Source organism: Patagioenas fasciata, chromosome 14 (genome assembly GCF_037038585.1).
Source record: "Patagioenas fasciata isolate bPatFas1 chromosome 14, bPatFas1.hap1, whole genome shotgun sequence".
NCBI classification, from domain to species: domain Eukaryota; kingdom Metazoa; phylum Chordata; class Aves; order Columbiformes; family Columbidae; genus Patagioenas; species Patagioenas fasciata.
Genome location: NC_092533.1, coordinates 17481535 through 17502473, shown reverse-complemented (window position 1 = coordinate 17502473; position 20939 = coordinate 17481535). Strand labels below are relative to the sequence as shown.

General features: G+C 40.0%; 1 protein-coding gene across 8 annotated transcripts in view; it reads right to left on the bottom strand.

Annotated features, from left to right (window-relative positions):
- LOC136107602 (protocadherin alpha-C2-like) overlaps positions 1 to 20939 on the bottom strand; it is a 167822-nt gene that overhangs the window by 58377 nt on the left and 88506 nt on the right. The gene's annotated exons all lie outside the window — the stretch shown is intronic.

Here is a 20939-nt window from a genome sequence, read left to right as displayed (position 1 = left end):
GGGAAGTATTTTTTGGTCTGCTAATTCTCAGCAGGCATTTCTGAACTTAGAAGATTTTTACCTCAAATCCTATTTAAAAAAAAAAAAATTCCATCTGCCTAAACTGTCCAGTGCTTGGACTATTTTTAACCTTTAACCAGATATATGATGGGCAAAATGTTAATACTGCAGAGTCTGCTGATATTTTCTGACCTCAGGACAAGTCCCATTGATTTTCTTACTCAGCAGAACCAGGCACAGCATTTGACCCTGACTTACACTCTCTGCCAATGGTTTTGGTTTATATTTGCTTTTCTCTTCAGGGTCCTGGCGCACAGTGGGATCTCACACCCTCCTTGCCCTCCAACTCTCTCCTACATACACATGCAAAAGCTTGTTCTTTCTTCTCTCTTCACTTGTAATGTTCCAGCCATTTTATGCCCTTTACCTTAGTCATAATTTCCCTTTAATAAGGTTATCAGAACAGCAAAGAGAATTGGACTCTAACTGTGTACTTACAAGTAGTACCTGGTAACACGCCAGAAAGATCATCTGCCAATAATTGTATGCAAAAAAGAAAAAAACAAAACAAAACAGCAACAATTTTGCTTTCTCACTTCTTGTGAATACTGTATCAATAGTTTGAATTCATTACCCAGAACTGATCTGAGTTTTTCCTTTCTGTAATCCTTCTGTACTCATTTATTATCTTTCCTTTTGTATGTAAAGTTTTTTTTAAATAATATATTAGTAGGAAGGAAATATAAATACAAGTGTGTGCACATATGAAAGCACACAAAGAAAATACAAAAGAAGTATTAACAGGGAAAGTATGCATTAATTACTACAGAGCACCCTATATGGGGATTTAAACCAAATGAGTGAAGAGGAAAAAAATTACCTAAAATAAGGTGTCAAAAAGATGGAGAAGAGAACTGAAGCCTTAAAATGCACAGCTGATGAATACAAGAGAACTGTGAAAGTAAATAATGCTACTCAAGACTTACAAAGGGCTGAGACAAAAATAATGATGCAAAAGATCGCAAACAGCATCCATTCCTAAAGGCAACCAAGTTCCAGATCAGTCTGTTGCCACCAGTGAATGAGAACCTGTGAGGCACGACAGCCAGAGTCCTTTGTCTTCTGCACTGTGTACAAGTGATGCTGGTCACCAGTGACCATCAGGCACAGGAGCTGATGCTTGTGAATACGTGGATGTGAGAGTGTGAGAAAAATCTATACAATGAGTGAGAGTGGGAAACTCTAGAGATTTTGCAGAAAAAAAAAATCACTTTTCCCTTCCACAACATCTTGCATTTAATTCTGTTATACCGATTTCCTACATAACGATTCCCGATTCTTCTCTGAGAGACAGTATTTGTACACAAGGTCAGATCCTGAGAGCATAAAGGTTCAGTCAGAAAGGATGAGACACAGCAATAGTCAGAAGGTAGCACGAGGAACCAAGAAAATCAAAACCGAACAACATTATGTGGAAGGGCCCAGAGAAGAACATGCAACAATAACTTTTGCAACCCAGGGAGACTTTAAGAAAGGGTTGAGGACACATGCATAATAACACTCTGTTCCAGGTCCAGTTGCCCACCTACACACAGACATCAGCACCAGCTCCTACATCCTTCTTCACAGCTCCTTGCAGCCTCTAGCACTTGCTACTGCTGTTGCTGCTGGAGAACAGGACTAGCTCCAGGTAGCTGGAGGGGTTGCAAGGAGCAGAGCAGGAGGGAAAGGAGATGGCAGCAGCCAGCAGCATCTCTCAACTCACTATCTGGATGAGAACAGCAACAGAGAATGAGGCAGCAGTGAAAAGACCTTAGAAAATACAAGAACTGCAACACTGCACACAGTATTAAACAAGGATTTGGCAGCATGGCATGAAAAAAATCCAGTGTTGGACAGGCTGACAGGGACACTTCTGGGTGAAACAGTGGTCAAGTTATTAAGAAGATGACAGAAAGCCACTGACCACAGCTGCCCAGTTCAGCACCTACATGTCCAACTTCAACACTGGTTCAGATTCACCAGGGCAACAAGTTCACTTCTGATTTACAGCACATAAGAGCACGTGAGAGTACTTAGAAGGGGAAGCAAAGGAAAAGGGAGATGCAATGTATATGTGTATATGGCAGGGCAGATTACCACTGGAGGAAGGACTGAGAATCAACGGCTCTCATGCAGTAACAAGAAGGGAAAAAAGATTATCTAGACCTAAGTTGGAGCTTTTGAAAACGGGACAAGACAAAAAGCGAGATGGTGACAGAAGCAGCTGATCATGCTATAAAAGGAGAAGTCAGGAGAACTGGGTTCTGTTCACTGTTACATCAAGGGCTTTGTGACTTTTGGCAAAGCATCTTAATTGGTTCCTAAGATGTCAGCAATATCTGGGCTCAAATGGCCACTGCAAGGTTTAAAGCACTACTGTAAAAGATAATTGGATCGTCTCAAGGAAGAAAGTACATATACATATTTATAATTTATTATTTGTAATGGGCGCTGAAGGGAGAGAACTGTTTGGATTTTTTTAAGCATACATCAAGCAAATCTGTTTCCAAACTTCCCTCCAGAGTTCTTAAAACCTCAGTGACAAAAAATATTTATGGTTTATATTTAGTAAGAGTCCAATATATTTTTCCTTGAGCACAAGAGTCCTTACTGAATAGGTCAGAGTGGTTGACCTAATACAATATTCCTGTAAAAAACAGATTATATCTGATGTTTAGCACTAGTTAGTGCTATAGAATTAATGCAGATTTACCTTATGTATTTTGCACGCGGCAAACTCATTCTTTGGTACTAAGGGAAAGCCACATTGTATATACCTGTTCCTGCAACAGCAGGCGATGATTCTGGGATGCAGTGGGCAGTGTATCCTGCCTGGTGCTCAGCTGCTCTTCCAGAAGGGCACAGATCTCCCACAGGTTATGTCTGTCAGCCTTACAGGGATACATCTGTTAGCCCTCCTATACCTCAAATGACACTAGAGTACTTGCTTTTAACAACTCAGCTGAGCTCAGTTTATTTCTTCCACCCTTGAGCAGAGAAACCACAGCAGGACATGTGAGATTCCGAGCAATAAGTGGTGATGATGATATCAAATGTACCCACTGAAATCAATCCCTTCTCCTTGTACTAAACAAAACATTGTCCTCCGCAACCAGATAGACGTGCGATGTCTCAGCGTGATTCTTCTCATTTAATAGTCTTTTTAAAGTGTCTTGTTTGGAGACAGATTTCAAGATTGAGCATTTGGAATACAAACTATTACTGGTCACATGGTTAGGAAAAAACTAAAATAGTATCCAGCAGTAGCACCAGTGTTCATCCTGGGTTTCTTTATCACACTGAAGAGTGCTCGGAGGCACAAAGTTTAGAGGCTTTCAAGTCTAGTCCAGTCAGAAGGTGCCATATCCCCCCAAACCATCACCACAGCAGTTAAGGGAGGCATTTCTGTGAAAACAGAGCCACTCTCCAGCCAACAAAGTCAAGGCTCACAAGATTAAAAAAAGCAGCCTGGTTCTGTCCTGAAAAGGACACAATAGGAACAGGAGACTGGGGCTGGTCCCTCTCTCAGGGGTTTCTAGATTTTAAATCAAAGTACAATCTGAAAACATTTCTGGGAGGAGGAACTAGATCTCAGGAGAAGGTGAGGAAAGACAGACAAGGGCTGGGGATGACAAAACAGAAGCAGAAAGAGCCAAAAAGCAGTTTGGAAAGACAGGAAGGCACAACCCAATCAGTATTCTTGTCCTTTGAGTACTTAGTCCTGCAACCATAAACACCATCCTTATCTTCCTGCTGTACATACACTGGGAGCAATCTTGACATTGTATTTTCACCAAAGATTTCCAAGGGTTTTTTTAGTCCTTTGTTCAATAATTCTGGCACATAAAATTACCCACAATGGGAACTCTGCCAAATGTTAATACTTCTGAGTCATCTTCTGTTTTTTATACTACTGCAATACAAAAGCTTTTACACTTTTTTTCTTGCTAGAACTTCTCTGAAATAAAGTATCCCCACTACAGGTAAAAGTATGAAAAAAATAGAGGTTATTAGATTTCCAATCTATCAAACATTTTATCTAGTATATTCCATTGTGATACTTCTTTTTAATTACTATACTGTTGCATCATCTAATGACTTAGTTAAGCTCTGTTTATTTTTATCTTTGATACTTCTGACAGTGCTGGGTTAATGGCTGGACTTGATAATCTTGAGGGTCTCTTCCAACCGAAATGATTCTATGTCTGTTACTGTCTTTGTTATGCTTACTGGCCAGGCTTTACATCTCCATGTGTTTGCCTTCCTTATCATCCCAATCTGACAAGGTCCTTAGTCACACAATCTTACTGGAAAAAACACACATTCTTATACTCCACATATTCTTACCAGTTAGAGTGACTGACCAGATTTTTTCTTATCACCACTTCCTTTATAATTTGTCCATCAGGTTTGTCTCTGTGTGTTCTGTTTATGGTTCCTTTGACCAGATACCTTTAAAAGAGCAGACACTCTCCTTCCACATTTCACTTGAACCCTCCAGACTCTGTACTCCCTCCTGTATGATATACCAGCCCTCCTCTATACCAACTGCATCTTTTATATTTCTGTATTGAACAAATCCTACTTTCACTTTTTCTATTGTGCACTTTTGTAAGAAACTACTTTAGGAAAATTCCTCTGGATAGTTTCCCCCCTCTAGTACAAGTCTATAGAATTTAAAGTCAGTTCTTTATTTCACTGTTCATCATCATCACCTCTACCTTCTCTAATAGTTTCCCATGTGGCACTTGATAATGCTCTTCACTGATGGCCAAATAAACGGCCATTCTTCAAAAGTTCTACGCACCATTCACACTGCTGCAGTCAGACAATGAAATCTTCATAAAGCCTCCTTTGTTCCACTCCATAAAAAGACAATATATATTAGCAGTTCTCCACATACACATACTACTCTTAATTTGACAAAACTCTTAACATAACTTGCTATTGGACTTGGATTCTCACGTGTCAATTTTTTTTGTCACCTGTTCCCCATCTTTCTTCCCCTGCTTTGGCAGTTCCTTTGTTAACATCTCCAAGTCACTTCCCAGCTTTCTCTCTTCCTCCTGTCAGTTCTCATCCAACTTCCCTGAAATACATAATATTCACCAACACTTAGTTTATATTTGATACTTCACTTTGGAACATCTCTAAGTACTTCACAAAGGAGCAGTCAGCATGACCGAAAGTGACTCTCAATGGCAGAAAGTCCTGTCAAGATCATGCAGGAGAACGAAGAACAGATCCTGTCCCACAACCCAGTTCTGTGCTCTGCTCATGGGATCACTGGATCTCCTTCTGGGCAACGTATTAGATGGGGTCCTTAGAGACATGGCTTAGTGTCAGAGTTAGGTTATGTTTGGACTCAATGATCCTGAGGGTCTCTTCCAAGTAAAATTATTCTATGATTTTATGATTTCTACACCTTCTGCACTGAAATTCAGGACCCTCCCCTTCCCTGTACCCTGGACTGGGCATTGTTTTTTCTTTGCTGCCCGTCTTCCTGTTCTCAGTTTCATCTCTCAGCTCCAGCCCCAGGCCCATCGTGGGTCTGGGCCACAATCATACAACTGCAATTATTGGCAAGTCCTGCCAGCTCTTGGCTCCTGCACTGGCAGGACTTGGAGGGAGCTGAGCTTTCCAGCTCTTGCAAGTATCTACCAAGTACAGTGAACAAGAATTTCTCAAAAGCTTGTAACTCAGCCAACCTTAGTAGCACTTAATGGCTACCAAACATGACACAAAGACCAATTCATAACAAATACCAAGTCCTTTTTCCAAAATATACTTCAGCAAGACTTTTAAAAGAAAGATCGGGCACATCACTATTACAGGTAAAAATCATATTTTTCACTTACCTTCATATAATGGACAGAGCTGGAAATATAGAATTCCATAGCTCTGAGATAATCAGTTGAGATTGCTTTCATTAAAGAAACAAGAAGAATTAGTAAGTTCCTCAGATTGTTTCCATCTGTTATTCGGGTGACAGAGTTCAGATGGCACATTAGTCTGTCCTTTGGTTTGAGCAAAACATCACTCATAGAAACAATATTGGTTTGCTAGTAGAAGCAAATTAATTTTGAACACAAGATGCTACTATATACAGTAATTCCTACTGTCCAGTTTGTGAAAGTATTTTGAAAAGCATTCCTTTTGGAAGAACTAATATTACATTAAAAACGTGTGGTATTAAGTCACTTAACATTTCTTATAATAGTAACTAAAAAGTGTCTTTCGGGCAGAACAATTTTATATATAAAATTCTCTCAGCTTTATTGGAAGCAAACCAGGTTTGAGCATTAGCAGCAGCCAAACGTATACTTGGAACAGTCTAATTGTACAACAACATGGCTGATAAAAAGGATACTTCTCTACCTCTGTGAATGTGGCTGGAAGCCCTTGGTACACAGAAGTGAAATATTGTGAGATAATGTAATATACACTTATTTAGAATTTTTAATACATTTTAAATGGCCATAAGTTCTGGAAATTTTCCAGAATGCACATGAAAAATGCCAAGAATACAATTTATTTAGAGCAAATGTATATTTTTACAAATGAGAACAAATATGGTGATGTTTTCAGGGAAGAAAATAAACAAACAACAACAAAAAACCACACACACACACACCCAAAACCATACAAACCCAAAGCTATTGTAACTCCATTCTTCTATTACTGTTCTACAGAATGAGTTAGGAGGAACCAGGGACATTTGAAGGTATCTTTGGCTTTTTCAATGTTTTAGACTGTCATGCTGTCCTGGATTTGTTAAAAACAAGTTTCTCTTTTAGTGAATTTGCCTGTCAGCTAAAGCTTCGTATTAGCTGCATTTTCCTGAAGAACCAGATACATGTTTTGGTGAACATAGCAATGGAATGTGAGGTTATTGATAGGCATGGATGGACATCTTGTGAGAGGGGCCACAAAAAACAGGTGACCAAGAAACTGACCAACTGTGTATAACATCCCATTCACGTGAATACTTCATATGAAAGTGGGAGATCATGAGGATCTTGTCCCTTTTTCCCTTTTCCCTATGGAAAGGAGAGGGCCTTGTTAGTCGTCCCTGTGAACTGAGGCCAGTGACAGACTGAATCCAGCTCTGGTTGGCTGCAGGGTCCACTCCAGGACTTTGGGTGCCAGCTCTGCAGTTGCTGGGACTTTCAAGATTGGTTTTGTATATTTTGTATTACTTCCTCTATTCTTATTAGTAGCATTAGTAAAACATCTTTAATTTTTCCAACTCTCTTCTCTCTGTCCTTCTTTCCCTCCCGATTGCCTGTCCTTGGTGGGAAGGGGGCAGAGGGAGGGGCTGGAGGTTGAAGTGGGGAAGAGGGTGGTTAACAATACATCTGCTACTGTTTTATTGTCACCCTGCAATCCAAACCCTCGACACACGTGATGGAATTAAAGACTCCCCAGAGTCCTTCAAGTCCAGAAGCAAGTGCTGTCTCATGAAACAAATCATCATCTCCCTTCTGCAAGGGGAGAATACCATTAATGGTAGCCCTGAAAACCTGCAAGCTGTGTAATCTTGAATACTAGATCCAGTTAAATTTCACCATGAGTCTTGCAATAGTGTAATCTCAGATAATAATCCCCTGTGACGGGGGGATAATAAGGCTTTGAAGTGAGGTGATATTTGGTCACAGGTGCTCAAATGTTTCTTTCTTTCCCCCACATATACTTTGTACTACTGACTATGAGATTGCTAAAAACAAAATGAAGAAATTCTGATAAAACTAATTAGAATCATGATTCCAAGTAGATAAGCAAGCATTTAAAGGGCACTACAAAGGAACTTTATGGGTAGCATTATCATTTCATATCTTAAATGAGAGATTTATGAATTATTCAAAAAAATGTCCTTGCTATTTGGTAGGACGCAAAAGGAATTAAAAACTCCTTACAGAACTTCAGTTTGGAAGGATCGCTGCAGTTGCCACCATCACAGATAGTTCTCAACTGGTATCAATGACACAGTGCAGGTATAGGTCTAGGAAGGTATAGGTTCATTTTGAAGTATTAACAATGATTTTCAGTAAACTGAATTTTACATTAAATCAGAATTATACTTAATTTAAACGCACTAGAAAAAAAATCACTTCTCTTGTTCTTTTGTCTTACTGGTATTTCTAATCTGGCAGGTATCTCTGCCCCATTAATTTTTCTGCCTCTGAAGCACTGCCTTCAACAGTTCACAAAAATGTCATCCAAGAGAAGTAAAACCCATTAACACAATGTATCCTTTCAAAACAGGCTATGTGTAGAAGATTAACTTGTTCAGTATGTATCATGTATGAAAACTGACATTTCCTTTAATCACCTTCCTGATGACATTTATAATCGCTTTCGAAGACTATAACGATTGTGTATAATCCCTTTCCATCAATTTGTTTGGGTGCTAGAGCTACCAACAGGTTCAAGACAGTGTGACAGAGCCTGTGAAATTTGCAGCAGACAGTATTTGCAAGGTTGGGTAGGATTTCCTTGCAAAAGGTGATACACAAGCTGCAGGTTCTTACATAGTACACCATGAACTGATAGCTGCAGTAAAGCCATCTCCACAGCTTCCCACAGAGTCAGGGTACTACACCACGGAGTATCTCTCCTTCTTCCCTGTTGACAGCTATCCTAGAACTGTGCATATGACCAACTGCTTGAGCTCTGTCACCAGGCTCATCATCTTTATAGTGCTGTTTTATCTAAGGAACTCTTATTTCATGAGAGAGAGAAGAAAACTAAAATCTTCTCAGTTACATGTAGCTGAGGATAAAGGTGAGATCTAGGCTTCCTGTGGGAGCTGAATGATTAGCATAAATGCTTTCTAGAAAAGGAAAATAGGTACCCTACTGCAGAAAAGATGCTTTCAGAACAGATCTCAGGACTACAAAATACAAGGAGACTTGTGGAACAAGTAGAACAGACCTCAAGACTACAAACTACAAGTACAAAGATTGTTTCATATACAAAAGCTTTCCCCGAAGCTAAGTACGTGTGGTTTCAATCTCATACTTGTGTGGCAAAGCAGAGCTTCCTAAATTTGCATTATCTGAGTACAACCATCACTGTAGCTGGGTACAATCCAGCATTTGGATCCATGATGGGGTGCAATCAGCTGTGCATCTGACAGGGAAGGAATTCAGAAGTTCTGGTAGGATTTTCCTATCTTTCACAGTGGAAATTGAATATCTATTGGGAAATATACAGTTGTCTCAGGAACCTCATAAACACTTCAGTATGGCTTCAAGTTCCAGGAGAACAGGGAACTGTTGGAGAGAGTCCAGCGCAGGGCAACAAAGGTGCTGAAGGGAGTGGAGCATCTCCCATGTGAGGCAAGGATGAGGGAGCTGGGGCTCTTTAGCTTGGAAAAGAGGAGACTGAGGGGTGACCTCATTAGTGTTTACAGATATATAAAGGGTGAGCATCACAAGAATGGAACCAGGCTCTTCTTGGTGACAACCAATGATAGGACAAGGGGTAATAGGTACAAACTGGAACACAAAAGGTTCCACTTGAATTTGAGAAGAAACTTCTTCTCAGTGAGGGTGACAGGCATTGGACCAGGCTGCCCAGGGAGTTTGTGGAGTCTCCTTCTCTGCAGACATTCAAACCCACCTGACACCTTCCTGTGTAACCTCATCTGGGTGTTCCTGCTCCGGCGGGGGGATTGGACTGGATGATCTTTCGAGGTCCCTTCCAATCCCCAACATTCTGTGATTCTGTGCTTTTGAAAATGGAATGAAGCATCATTTTTGGAAAGGCTATAACAACTTTTAAATGCCTATGTTTGCCACATTTCAAAGAATCACAGAAAAAAAAAAAAAAAAAGACGTTGTAAAAAATCCTGGGAAATCTCTGCTTCAACCTCCTACTCAACGGGAGGAGGGCTGACCTGACAGGTACATTAGGTTGCCCAGGACCTTTGATAAGTGAAGCTTTGAGCAATTCCAAGGATAGAGATTCCAACGCCTCTCTGGGTTTTGTCACTGGCTTGCACCACTCTTACAAGGAAGAATTTATTCCTCATGTTCAGCAAGAATTTCCCTTGCAGCAATCCATAACCAATTCCTCTCTTTCCATCACTACAATGCCCACTAGATAGTGGAAAACTACTGTTAATGCCCCCTGCTGCCTTGTGGTTTTGGTGGGGCTTTTTGTGTTTTTCATTGGTTGGTTTTGTTTGGTTTTCTCCTTGTTCGTGTTTGTTTGTTTGGGGGGGTGGGGAGGGTTGGTTGTAGTTTGTTTTTTTCTTGGTTTCTGGTTTTGTTTGGTTTGGGGTTTTTTGTGCGTTATTCTTCGTTTGGTTTTTTTCAATTAAGTTTAACTCCAATATTGGTTATTTTCCAAATTTTCCAAGAACCTACATGACCTACATTGAAGAACACTGACCCTTTATCCTAGATGATAACATATACAATAGAGAACCACTTGGTGGTGAACTATTCATTCATACAATGGAGCCTTACAGCTCCGGGGCGTAACAATTCAATTTAGATTTATCCAAAAAGCACCTCGTTTGTCTTTGACCAGTTTGAGCAAATAAAAGCATTTTCATGAGACATAACATTGCAATAGTAAAGGGCCTCACTGGATTAAAAGCTCCAAAATGATGATATTCTTCAGTGGGGATTTGTATTCTATGGCTATGTTCTGACCATGAGCAAACTGGCATCTTTCCACCTTCTGCATTAGCTCAGGTTAATTTTTCTTGTAGTTTTTCAAATAAGTTGAGATGCATTAAAGAGATGGATTGTCTTGTAGAGAAGCGTGATGTTGTAAAAGAGAAGACAGGAACTCACCAATTCTGATCCCTCGACAAATCTATAATGAAATTAAAACAAAGATGAAAGTGCAAACAGCAGTCCTAAACCAACCACCCCAAATCCTTTGAAAATGTTCCAGCTGACAACTCCGATTAGACAAATCATTTATTGGGGTTATTTTACTTCCCAGCCCAAAAAAGAGATGAGACAAAGTGGCAGTTACATTCCTTCTGAATGGAAGGAATAACTTCCTTTTTCCACCAGATTTCCTTCCTACCAGCATTATATTGAAAACAAAGAGCTTCAGAGCTTGAGTGTCTTTAGGGTGTTCATGATTGCCCAACCAAAAACACCCCCCACAAAATTAAAACAAACACCACCAAAACCACAAAAACAAGCAAGTAAGAGTCACTTGGGGGAATATATATTGATAATACAGAATTTATATAGGCCATGCTTCATGAGACTAGGATCCTACAAAAAAGAAAACTAAGCCAACAGAAGGAAATATGTTCACGTCGTCATTTTTTGATACCACAAATTTTCTCATTATGTAAACCTCTTGGACATAAATAGTAGGTCGACATATAAAGCAGAATTAAGACTATTTGAATAAATTTGGCTAGACTTTTTCCTTCTTTTTGGGGGCTGGGGCTGTGCAGAGTACAGAAAAAATGGGTAATGCAAGTAAAAGGATTCTGGCTACAAGTCTGAAACTTAAAAAAATGTTATAAAAAACCAGCACACCACCTCATTGTTGCAGGGTCATTTGGTTTACAATATAAAATATTAAGTCAGTTCTGTTTCAGCACCTTCAGCATTTTTGTGCTCTTTGCAAGATCTGTACACTTTCACAAGATCTGGTCACTGAACATTCACATCATCAATTACCCTGAGTAGTGCTTTTACTGGTGTTTATCGGTATTCATAAATTTCCCTTTTTCTACTAAAAAAACCCTCCTCAAATTCTGCAGTTCTTTTAGGCCTACCCCAATGCCAAATGTTTTGAGTTCTTGTAATCTTTGGTACCTTAAGAAAAGAGAAAACAAACAAACAAAAGCCCAGAAAAGGTCTCCTGAGCAAACACATAATTTGAGTTGGTTTGGCGGGGGGTTGTTTGTTTGTTTCCTTTTCTGTCCAAAAAAAAGATTCCCCAAAGTACATACAAACAAAAACTGACTCTCAGCAAAGTCTATGGAGTGTGATGTTTCAGAGAGAAATTCCTCAGCAGCACAGATCCTATGGATGGATTATCCTCTCACAGACTACCCAGTTGCTAAAAACTTTTGTCACATTCCCCTGCAATCTCCACTGCACTAATTTAGACTGAGCAATACTGTTCAGCACACTTGGCCCATGTTGCAGGCACAAATACAAAACCCAACAGTTTTGCCAAATTTTGTAACTTTAAAATGGCCTAATCTAGTCCTTACTATCTCAACTATGACAAACCAATGGTTTAAACTCTGCAATCCTCAGGCACGCACTCACACTTTAGTAACATCTATCTCACGCTTGTAGCCCACCACCACTCTCTCCCCACAAAGTGCCCAAGAGTATTTTATCCATCAGTAAAACTACTGGAGCATATAATCCACATCCTAGAAGTTGTACCTTTTCTGCATTATAATCACTGGTACCAGTGCTGTTTAAAAATTTCAACAGTGATATAGACAGCGCGATTGAGTGCACCCTCAGCATGTTCATGAACGACACCAAGCTGAGCGTTGCAGGTGACACACCTGAGGGATGGGATGCCATCCAGAGGGACCTGGACAAGCTCAAGAAGTGGGCCCATGAGAACCTCATGAGATTCAACGATGCTAAGTGCAAAGCCCTGCGTCTGGGTCAGGGCAACCCCGGGTTATCAATTCAGGCTGGGGATGAAGGGATGGAGAGCAGTCCTGTGCAGAAGGACTTCGGGGTACTGGTGGATGAAAGACTGGACATGAGCTGGCAATGTGGACTTGCAGCCCAGAAGCCAATCATATCTTGCACTGCACCAAGAGAAACACGGCCAGCAGGTCGAGGGAGGGGATTCTGCCCCTCTACACTGCTCCAATGAGACTCCACCTGGAGTACTGTGTCCAGCTCTGGAGCCCTCAGTACAGGAAAGACATGGCCCTGCTGGAGAGGGGCCAGAGGATGCCACCAATATGGTTGGAGGGCTGGAACAGCTCTGTTGGGAGGACAAGCTGAGAGAGTTGGGGCTGTTCAGCCTATAGAAGGCTCTGGAGCAACCTCATTGTGGCCCTTCTGTACTTAAAAGTGGCCCATAAGAAAGATGAGGACAGAATTTTTAGCAGGGTCTGTTGAGATAGGACAAGGGGTGTGGGGGACTATGGTGGGTCCATGGATTCCCTGACGGAAGGCATGGGAACAGAAATTAGCCTTGAAGATATGAAGGCCTACCCATGAGTAAAGGAGTATCCGGAGATGTTAAGGATGCACCTGTGAGAGAGAAGGGAGTAGAAGAGTAATGCTGATGATAGCAAAATTAGCCAATGAGATGTTACTGCTGTAACTTGTAACTAATAGTGAAGAAACACATGAATTGGTAAAACTGTATAAAAATGCACTTGTGGCAATAAATAGCATCTACTACTTTCATCCTGGAAGAACTTGGTCCATGTCGTTTGTCTGTCTCAACCACGACAAAGGGGTGATGGTTTTAAACTAAAGGAAGGGAGATTCAGGCCAGACATGGAGAAATTTTTGATCCTGAGGGTGGTGAGACACTGGGCCAAGTTGTCCAGAGAGGTGGTGGATGCCCTGTCCCTGGAGACATCCCAGGCCAGGCTGGACGGGGCTCTGAGCAACCTGAGCTGGTGAAGATGTCCCTGCTCATGGCAGAGGTGGCACTGGATGAGCTTTGAAGGTCCCTTCCAACCCAAACTATTCTGTGATTCTATCACACAGCTCTGTAAGATGGGGCACACCTAGCATGCTCCTTCATTAAGGACAACCAAGAATCACAGGCCGGTTGTGTTTCAAGTTTGTGCCCATTGCCTCTTTTCCTCTCACCAGACACCACTGAAAAATGCCTGGCTCTGTGTTCTTCACACCCTCCCTTTAGATATTTACACACATCAATGATTTCCATGGACTGAGCCTTCTCTGGGCTAAACTTCCCAGCTCTCTCAGCCTTTCCTCACAAGAGAGGTGCTCCAGTCCCTTAGGCTATCTTAGAGGCCCTTCACTGGACTCTAACCAGTAGCTCCATACCTCTCTAGTACTGGCATTCATGGAGTCTCACAAAGATAGAAGACTGAAATCAGGCTTATATTGAAATATATTCTTGTCTTAATACTACAGGTCTGATGACAACCCTGTGAATTTACTACCAAGCAAAGAAAAGTGCTTTAACCATAAGGATACTGCTCCAAACTCCATATAACTCTTGGCTAGGAAGCAGAGCCTAATATCTATCTAAGACATATTCTCAAGACACATAGGAAACAGCTATGTAGTTCAAAAGATGAAGAGCCCATTAAGCTGTAAAACTTCCTTGTTCATCTTCTGCATCCTACAAAGGAATTGGAAAAGGATGAGGAACAACACAGAACTTTTTGGAACTGATAGTCTCAGGTTTTATGAATGAACATCATAGACTTTGATTTTGCAGACCAATCATGCAAAGATGTTTGACTTGAGAAGGCAGCTTTTGCAGAAGAAAAAAGAATTTGAAAGCCACTAAACGAGGTGTCAAGGAGGAAAGATCCATCAGGTTGGGACAAGTCCATAGGGAGATGGAGAAAATCACAGATCAAAATATAAAAGTTATTCATTTGGAGAAGAAAGAATCTAAAGAACAAAAATGTGTTCCTTTTCCTTAGAGAGACTGCTCAAAGACTAGAGTACAAACCTCCTCTTTATTAATTACTGTACCTTCTTCTCTGCTATTTGATTTCCACTTGCCATATTTGTCAAATTTGCTTTTATTCTCCAAACGCCTCTGATAGCATCAAATCTTTCAGCTGATGCCCTGCCCTTTACCTTACAAATCTCAACCAAACAACTGAATTCCCATGTGCCTGTTTGCCTCCCTTTTCAGTTCTGCTGTTTGATTCTGCTACTATTCTTCTGCTTAATTATGACTTCAAATAGTCCTCAGCAAGTCACACTTTTAGCAGAATTCATTTGAAATAAGCTGTCATTCAAAAAATACATAGCATGACTACTGTTACATTGGGCCACACTAAAAGTCCAGCAGCCCTCTCCAACAGGATAAAGAGGATGATGCATGGGCCAATGGTACAAATACATGGCATATGAGAACCAATCATCCCACCTTATGACAATAACTCTATATCTTCCCCTCTTTTCAGTATCTTGAGTGTGATGTTGATTGTGTGACAAACTACTCTGAGGGAATGGAAATTGCTGTCACCAAAGCAGAATGAAAATACTGAGGGTTCAGCAGTCTCAAATCTCCACTACCTGATTTCCATCACAGAGTTCTAAAAGAACTGACAAATAAAAGAGCAGGATTGAGGAGGGTTAGCTAGTTAGTAGTAATATTTAGGTATTTATTTTTAGATAAACCTGTCAAGTCTATAGTGAAATAATCAGATTGGAGAAAAATGACTGCAGTGTGAGTAATTTAGAACAGTAAAATCCAGCCAATGGGACCACAAGCCCACTATCCTGCCTGTTTGGATAAATATTTGGAGGAAGGAATAAATGAGAAATGAAGGTACACTGAAAAGGAAGGAAAATTCTCATAGATTTATCAAAGATAAGTATTTGCTAGACTGGTCTTCTCTTCAATGGAAACACAAACTGAAATTCATCTCATCTATTCTGATTTCAGAAAAGCATTCAATACCGTGCTAGACCAAGAAGTTTAACAATGGCACATGAACTTGAGCTATTCTAAACACAGTTGAGGTAGACAACGATAATGGCATCGTTCACTGCAGGAACAACTTGACATCTGTCACAGAAATTGGTGGCATCTAAAAAAGCAAAGTGCAGTCTCCCATAATATCCTACTTATATTAACTAGTTCCAGTCATTTAAAAGTTGTGCATCTAGTCTCAGCAGTATGTCTAAACCCCTGTGTTTAAGATGAACAGTTGAGTTGCTCTCAGCAGGTAGCTATGACTTTTTAACATCTAAGGTTCCAACATCAAGCATTTAGATGGATACAGTCCCTGTGATTCTGTGAAAGTCAGACAGGAGAACCATCATCTTGGGAGTCAACCTTTCCCCATTCACTTCTACCCCAAAAAAGTTCTGCAGTAATACTTACATGCCTGATCAATCAACATATTACAACCATGGAGAAGGTAACCACCATCCCAAGATGTATCAGATGATGCATTCCCTATCCCTAGGACTGTGAAGGATTCCTATCACTGTGCAGGAGGCCCTTTGTCCCAAATATGAGATATAATTCTAGTCACATTTGCAAGAAATACATATATATCCACAAAGGAAGAACAGATGCAGAGAATGGATATTAGCATGATGAGACAAGTGCAGAGGTGACCTTAGAAAAAGACTGAAAGAGGTTGACTTGTTTAGCTTAGCCAAACAAAGCCTAAAAAAAGATGTGGTTGCTCTCTAAACTATAAAGCAAGCAAGCGCCAAAGAGGCAAAAGATCTATTTATACTGAAAAGATATTGCTGGCACAAAAAAAAAATATCTACAAATTCATGGCAAAGAACTGTTGGCAGCATGTTAGAAGAGGGTTTCAAAGCCCTAGAGGAATAACTTTCCAGTAGGAATACTGAGCACCACCTAGTGAATTTTGCAATTAAAATGAGTATTTTTTACAATTAAAATTTAAATATCTGAATTCAAAGATCTAAGATTAAATGGTGGCTGATACAGGAAAGGACTGGACTTGATACAAATTGTGTTTTCTTGTTCTACACTTTCATGCAAGAATTAATTCTCATACCTACCCTCCCTCACCATCCAATCCCACCCTTTCCTGCCCATCATTCCTCTGCCTTATGCACCTCCAAATACACTCACATTACTCTCCACATCTCCCCAAGCCCCTTGTCCCAAACTAGTCCTTCCATCACTTTCTCTTCCACTACCTCTAAAAATAATACTCCAAGGCAGACATCAGACAAGTGAAGTTTCAGCCCAGGCATTCGTAGCCTTTCCTGAACACTGGGTTCTTTTGTTGAACACTGAAGTTGCATCCTTCTTTGCAAAAGGTAATCAGAGTGGTCAGAAAGAGGAAAATCAACAGCAGATTCCCCTGCTGACTTGTCTTTGGTCATTGCTCTTTCTACGATTTTCTTGGCCTGACCCCAAGAGTAACTTCTGTAGCCAAGAATTCTGCCTACACAACCAAATTCTTACAATGTGGGCATAAGACTGTTGGTTCTGGGCAGGTTGTTACCAGCACAGACAGAAAAAAATCGGGAAGGTGCTTCACACTTACATTTGGCTACATTATGGGGATGTTCCCGTGAGAATGAGATGCAGGAGGGCTTAACTCACAAGGCTGGTCTTTACTCGTGTTAGGAAATCACTGATGCTTAGCCTGCAGCAGTTCAGCCTAGATTGCACGCCGCTGTCTCAAGGTAAGTGCATCCATTTTGGTCACTGGAAATGCACGCCCCGTTGCACAAAATTATTCCACTACTATCACAGTTTAGTAAGAAATACACTCCATTGCTAGGTTTGTGTCTATTTTTGGACGTAACCTAAATATTGAATGCCAAGTCATGGAGAGGTCACTACACTCTGAATGTGGAAATATCTTACAGGCCTTTTTTGTAGCACAATGGGCAACGCAAGCAAACAAAAGAACTGGAACAACCCACGGTCACATCATGAACCCAGAAATACCCAGTGAACTACTGCTTACTTTAGTAATCCCACTGATTTGTCTCCAATACAGCACAGTAGCACAGCCGTGTAACATGCTTTTATTAAAGCTACATTACAGAAAGACACATCAAAATACTGAAAGAGATACAATTACAGTTTACTATACTGCTATTATGGCCATACATAGTGTTATTTTTGGCTCCAACCTATATAGAAGATGTAAAAGCACAAAAGAGTCTCTGTGTCTGCACATGTAAAAATCATTCAAGCCAATCAAGCATATCAAGACCAAGAACAAAGTCAACCGAAATTTAAAAAATATATTTAACTTCTTGAATTTCGATCAACTTTTCATATGTACAGACATTTTTTCTATCTTACATGTACTAAAAACTGTAATTCCCCCTCCCCTCCCCCAATTAAAAAAAATAATCAAGAACATATAAGTTCTCCTAAAATTAGTTTTGGAGTAGGTCCCAGTGCCTTGAATTGTAAGTCTGGGGTTGCTTCCAGTGCCTTTTAAATATCTAATGCTTTCTTTTTGTGCCATTCATATTCTCAGGGATCAATGCAAAGATCCCTCCTCAGAGGGGAAAGATCCCTCCTTCAAATGGTCACACATGGTTATATTTTTAACTCCAAATGGGGCAGTCTGAAAGCACTTCAAGACAAAACTTAGTCATCGCCCAAACTTCAATTTTATATTTTACTGGAATTTCTATTGGTAAACACTGAAAAATTATGATCTTCTCATTTTAATATAAAATGGATGAAAATATTCCTCATTAATCAAGGAATTATGATCTATCTGCATAGAAATCATATTTAAGTTCACAGGGATTTGCACTACAGAAGAGTTTTGAAGAATGAGTGACAGTTCTCTTTTCTACTTCAGATGACTGGTAACTATTTTCTAAGCATCTCTAACATAATTATGCTTTGTTTTAAATCTTGGTGAATCTAAAGCATGTACAGAAATGAAGGTACAGAAACTGCAGCTTCTACCCACTCCTGATTATTTGAATATTAATGCCATTTTAACAACTTGCAAATTTTGCAAGAAATATGTAAATGGTATACAAACATATATAGTTGATTCTCCAGTATACTAGCCAGCAGAATCATCAGCACCAAATTCATAATGACTGATTTCCTTCTGTTTCTGAGGGTGGAGAAGTTTCACAGTCTCTGCCTCTGTTCCGCATCTCAGCTCAATTACTGCATAGCTTTTGGGTTTGCTACGTAGGTCACGTCTGTGCTCACCCATTTCACGTCTGTGCTCATCCATTTCTGCATATTTGCAGCTAAGAAAACAAAATACCCAAAGGTGACATCCCAGATTTATTTTGCCCACTATCAAAAGCTCCTAAAAAGGTGTCTCATGTTTCAAGTTGTAAAATTCACCTGAATGACTGAAACACAAGAAGACATAATGAGATACAGGTTGGTTGTTCTCATTACAGAAATCTGTGATACTTTTGCTTTTTTAATTTAATTATTCAGACCATTAATGTGTTGGTAATCTGAGCTCCAAGATCCTGGTCAATAGAAACATGGAAATTAGTTGTACTGGGGTGGTTTGCTTGTTTGTGGGTTTGTTGGTTTGTTTTGAATATCATCTTTGTTATAAACATTTTGCAATTATGAGCTACTCTCCAGCCAAAGATGCGCCCTCAAGACACATACGGGGTTCTTGCAGCCAGCTGCTGTGTTAAGAGATTGCCAAAAACGTTATTAGCTTCCCATTACAAAGGTTGTAATTCAGTCTTTTTTTTTTCAGATCCTCAAAATAATCAATGATATTCCCAAAGCATACCAATGCATTAGGCACAAATTCTTCTCTACATACTGCCAACTGATGCTTTCCTGGAGTCTACCATTTCTTACTGAAAGATATTGATGCTTCTGCTTTTGCAAGATTTATTCCACCACCCCGCTTTGCATAGTGAGGGACCCAAGACGTGCGCAACTCTCTGCCACTACAAAGAACAAACCTTTAAAGTGATTATGACTCTGATCAAATACTAGGTAAACCGTCATGAGTAAGTCAAATAACAAATATTTGAGAGAAGATCTTTCCTTGACAGGAAGATTTATGTGAAAAAGGTATTCAGAAAAGAGAGAGGAGAAAGAGAAAAAAGATACAAAAGAGGAGGAACTTCCCCCTATTCCCCGCCCCCCCCCCCCCCCCAAAAAAAAAGAAAAGACAACCCAGAAACCATTTCACCTTATCAACAGATAAATAAGAGAAGGCATGATAAACTAATTGCATAGTTAAGAGTAAATCAGGAATCTTTTCTAGAACACGGGAAAACTTACTAAAAAAATCACTGCTTGGAAATTCCAGTGTTATAAAAGGAATTGCTATATAGCTGAATATGTATTTGATTATCCAAATAAGTTGCTGAAGCTACCCTTGCATAAAGGTTCAAAAAGGGGCTGGCATTCACATTTATTTAAAGGTCCAAGACTGATTTCAAAAATTAAAATAAACATAATGATTACAGACTTACGACAAGCTCTAATAATTGTAAATTAGGATAAAAACAACTGCAGGAAGAAGATTTTACCATGTCTGAGTAACATGGGTCCTTATATTTGCCTTAGAAACATCTGGAACAGCTGTTACCACAAAGTACTGGCCCAGACATAGCCAACAGTTAGTCACTGTTACGTTCACTATGGAAATTTGACAGTCTGCGGGCAAAACATCTCAAAACTTCACAAAAATATATAGACGACTCACAACACCTATTAAAAATACAACTAGTGTTACTTGGCGTATAAGTGAACTGAATCTCGGACAAGCGACACAGCAACTCCCAGCAGATCAGCCATGCTGACATAACCACCTTGTAACCCCACACCGTGATCAAAGTAAGATATTCTCTCCTGCAAAGTCACCCAACAGACTATTGAGAAGAAACCAACCTGGTCAAAAGCTCAGAACAGAACTATTTTAGATTTTAAAAAAGCCTATGAATTGCTTGGAAAGACAAATGAGCATTACAAATTACATTTCTTAGAGGTGCTGGATATTGAATTCCTCCTGGGCTACCGCAGGCTTACCTTGGACATTGCAAAGCAGCATCTTAGCTCAGCAAACTGCCCACCCGTCAATGAAAAAAAGTGAATCATTGGAGGATAAAAAATAACTAAAAAAAAAAAACAAAACAAAACAAAAAAAACACAATCACAGGCTCTATACAGTGTAGTTTAGAACCACCCATGGATCGAGTACTTGCAAAGACTTATCATGCCCTTACTTAACTATCTGAGGACAGTGGCTCAGCTTGCAAGGTATTGAGTTTTCACTGTCATAACCT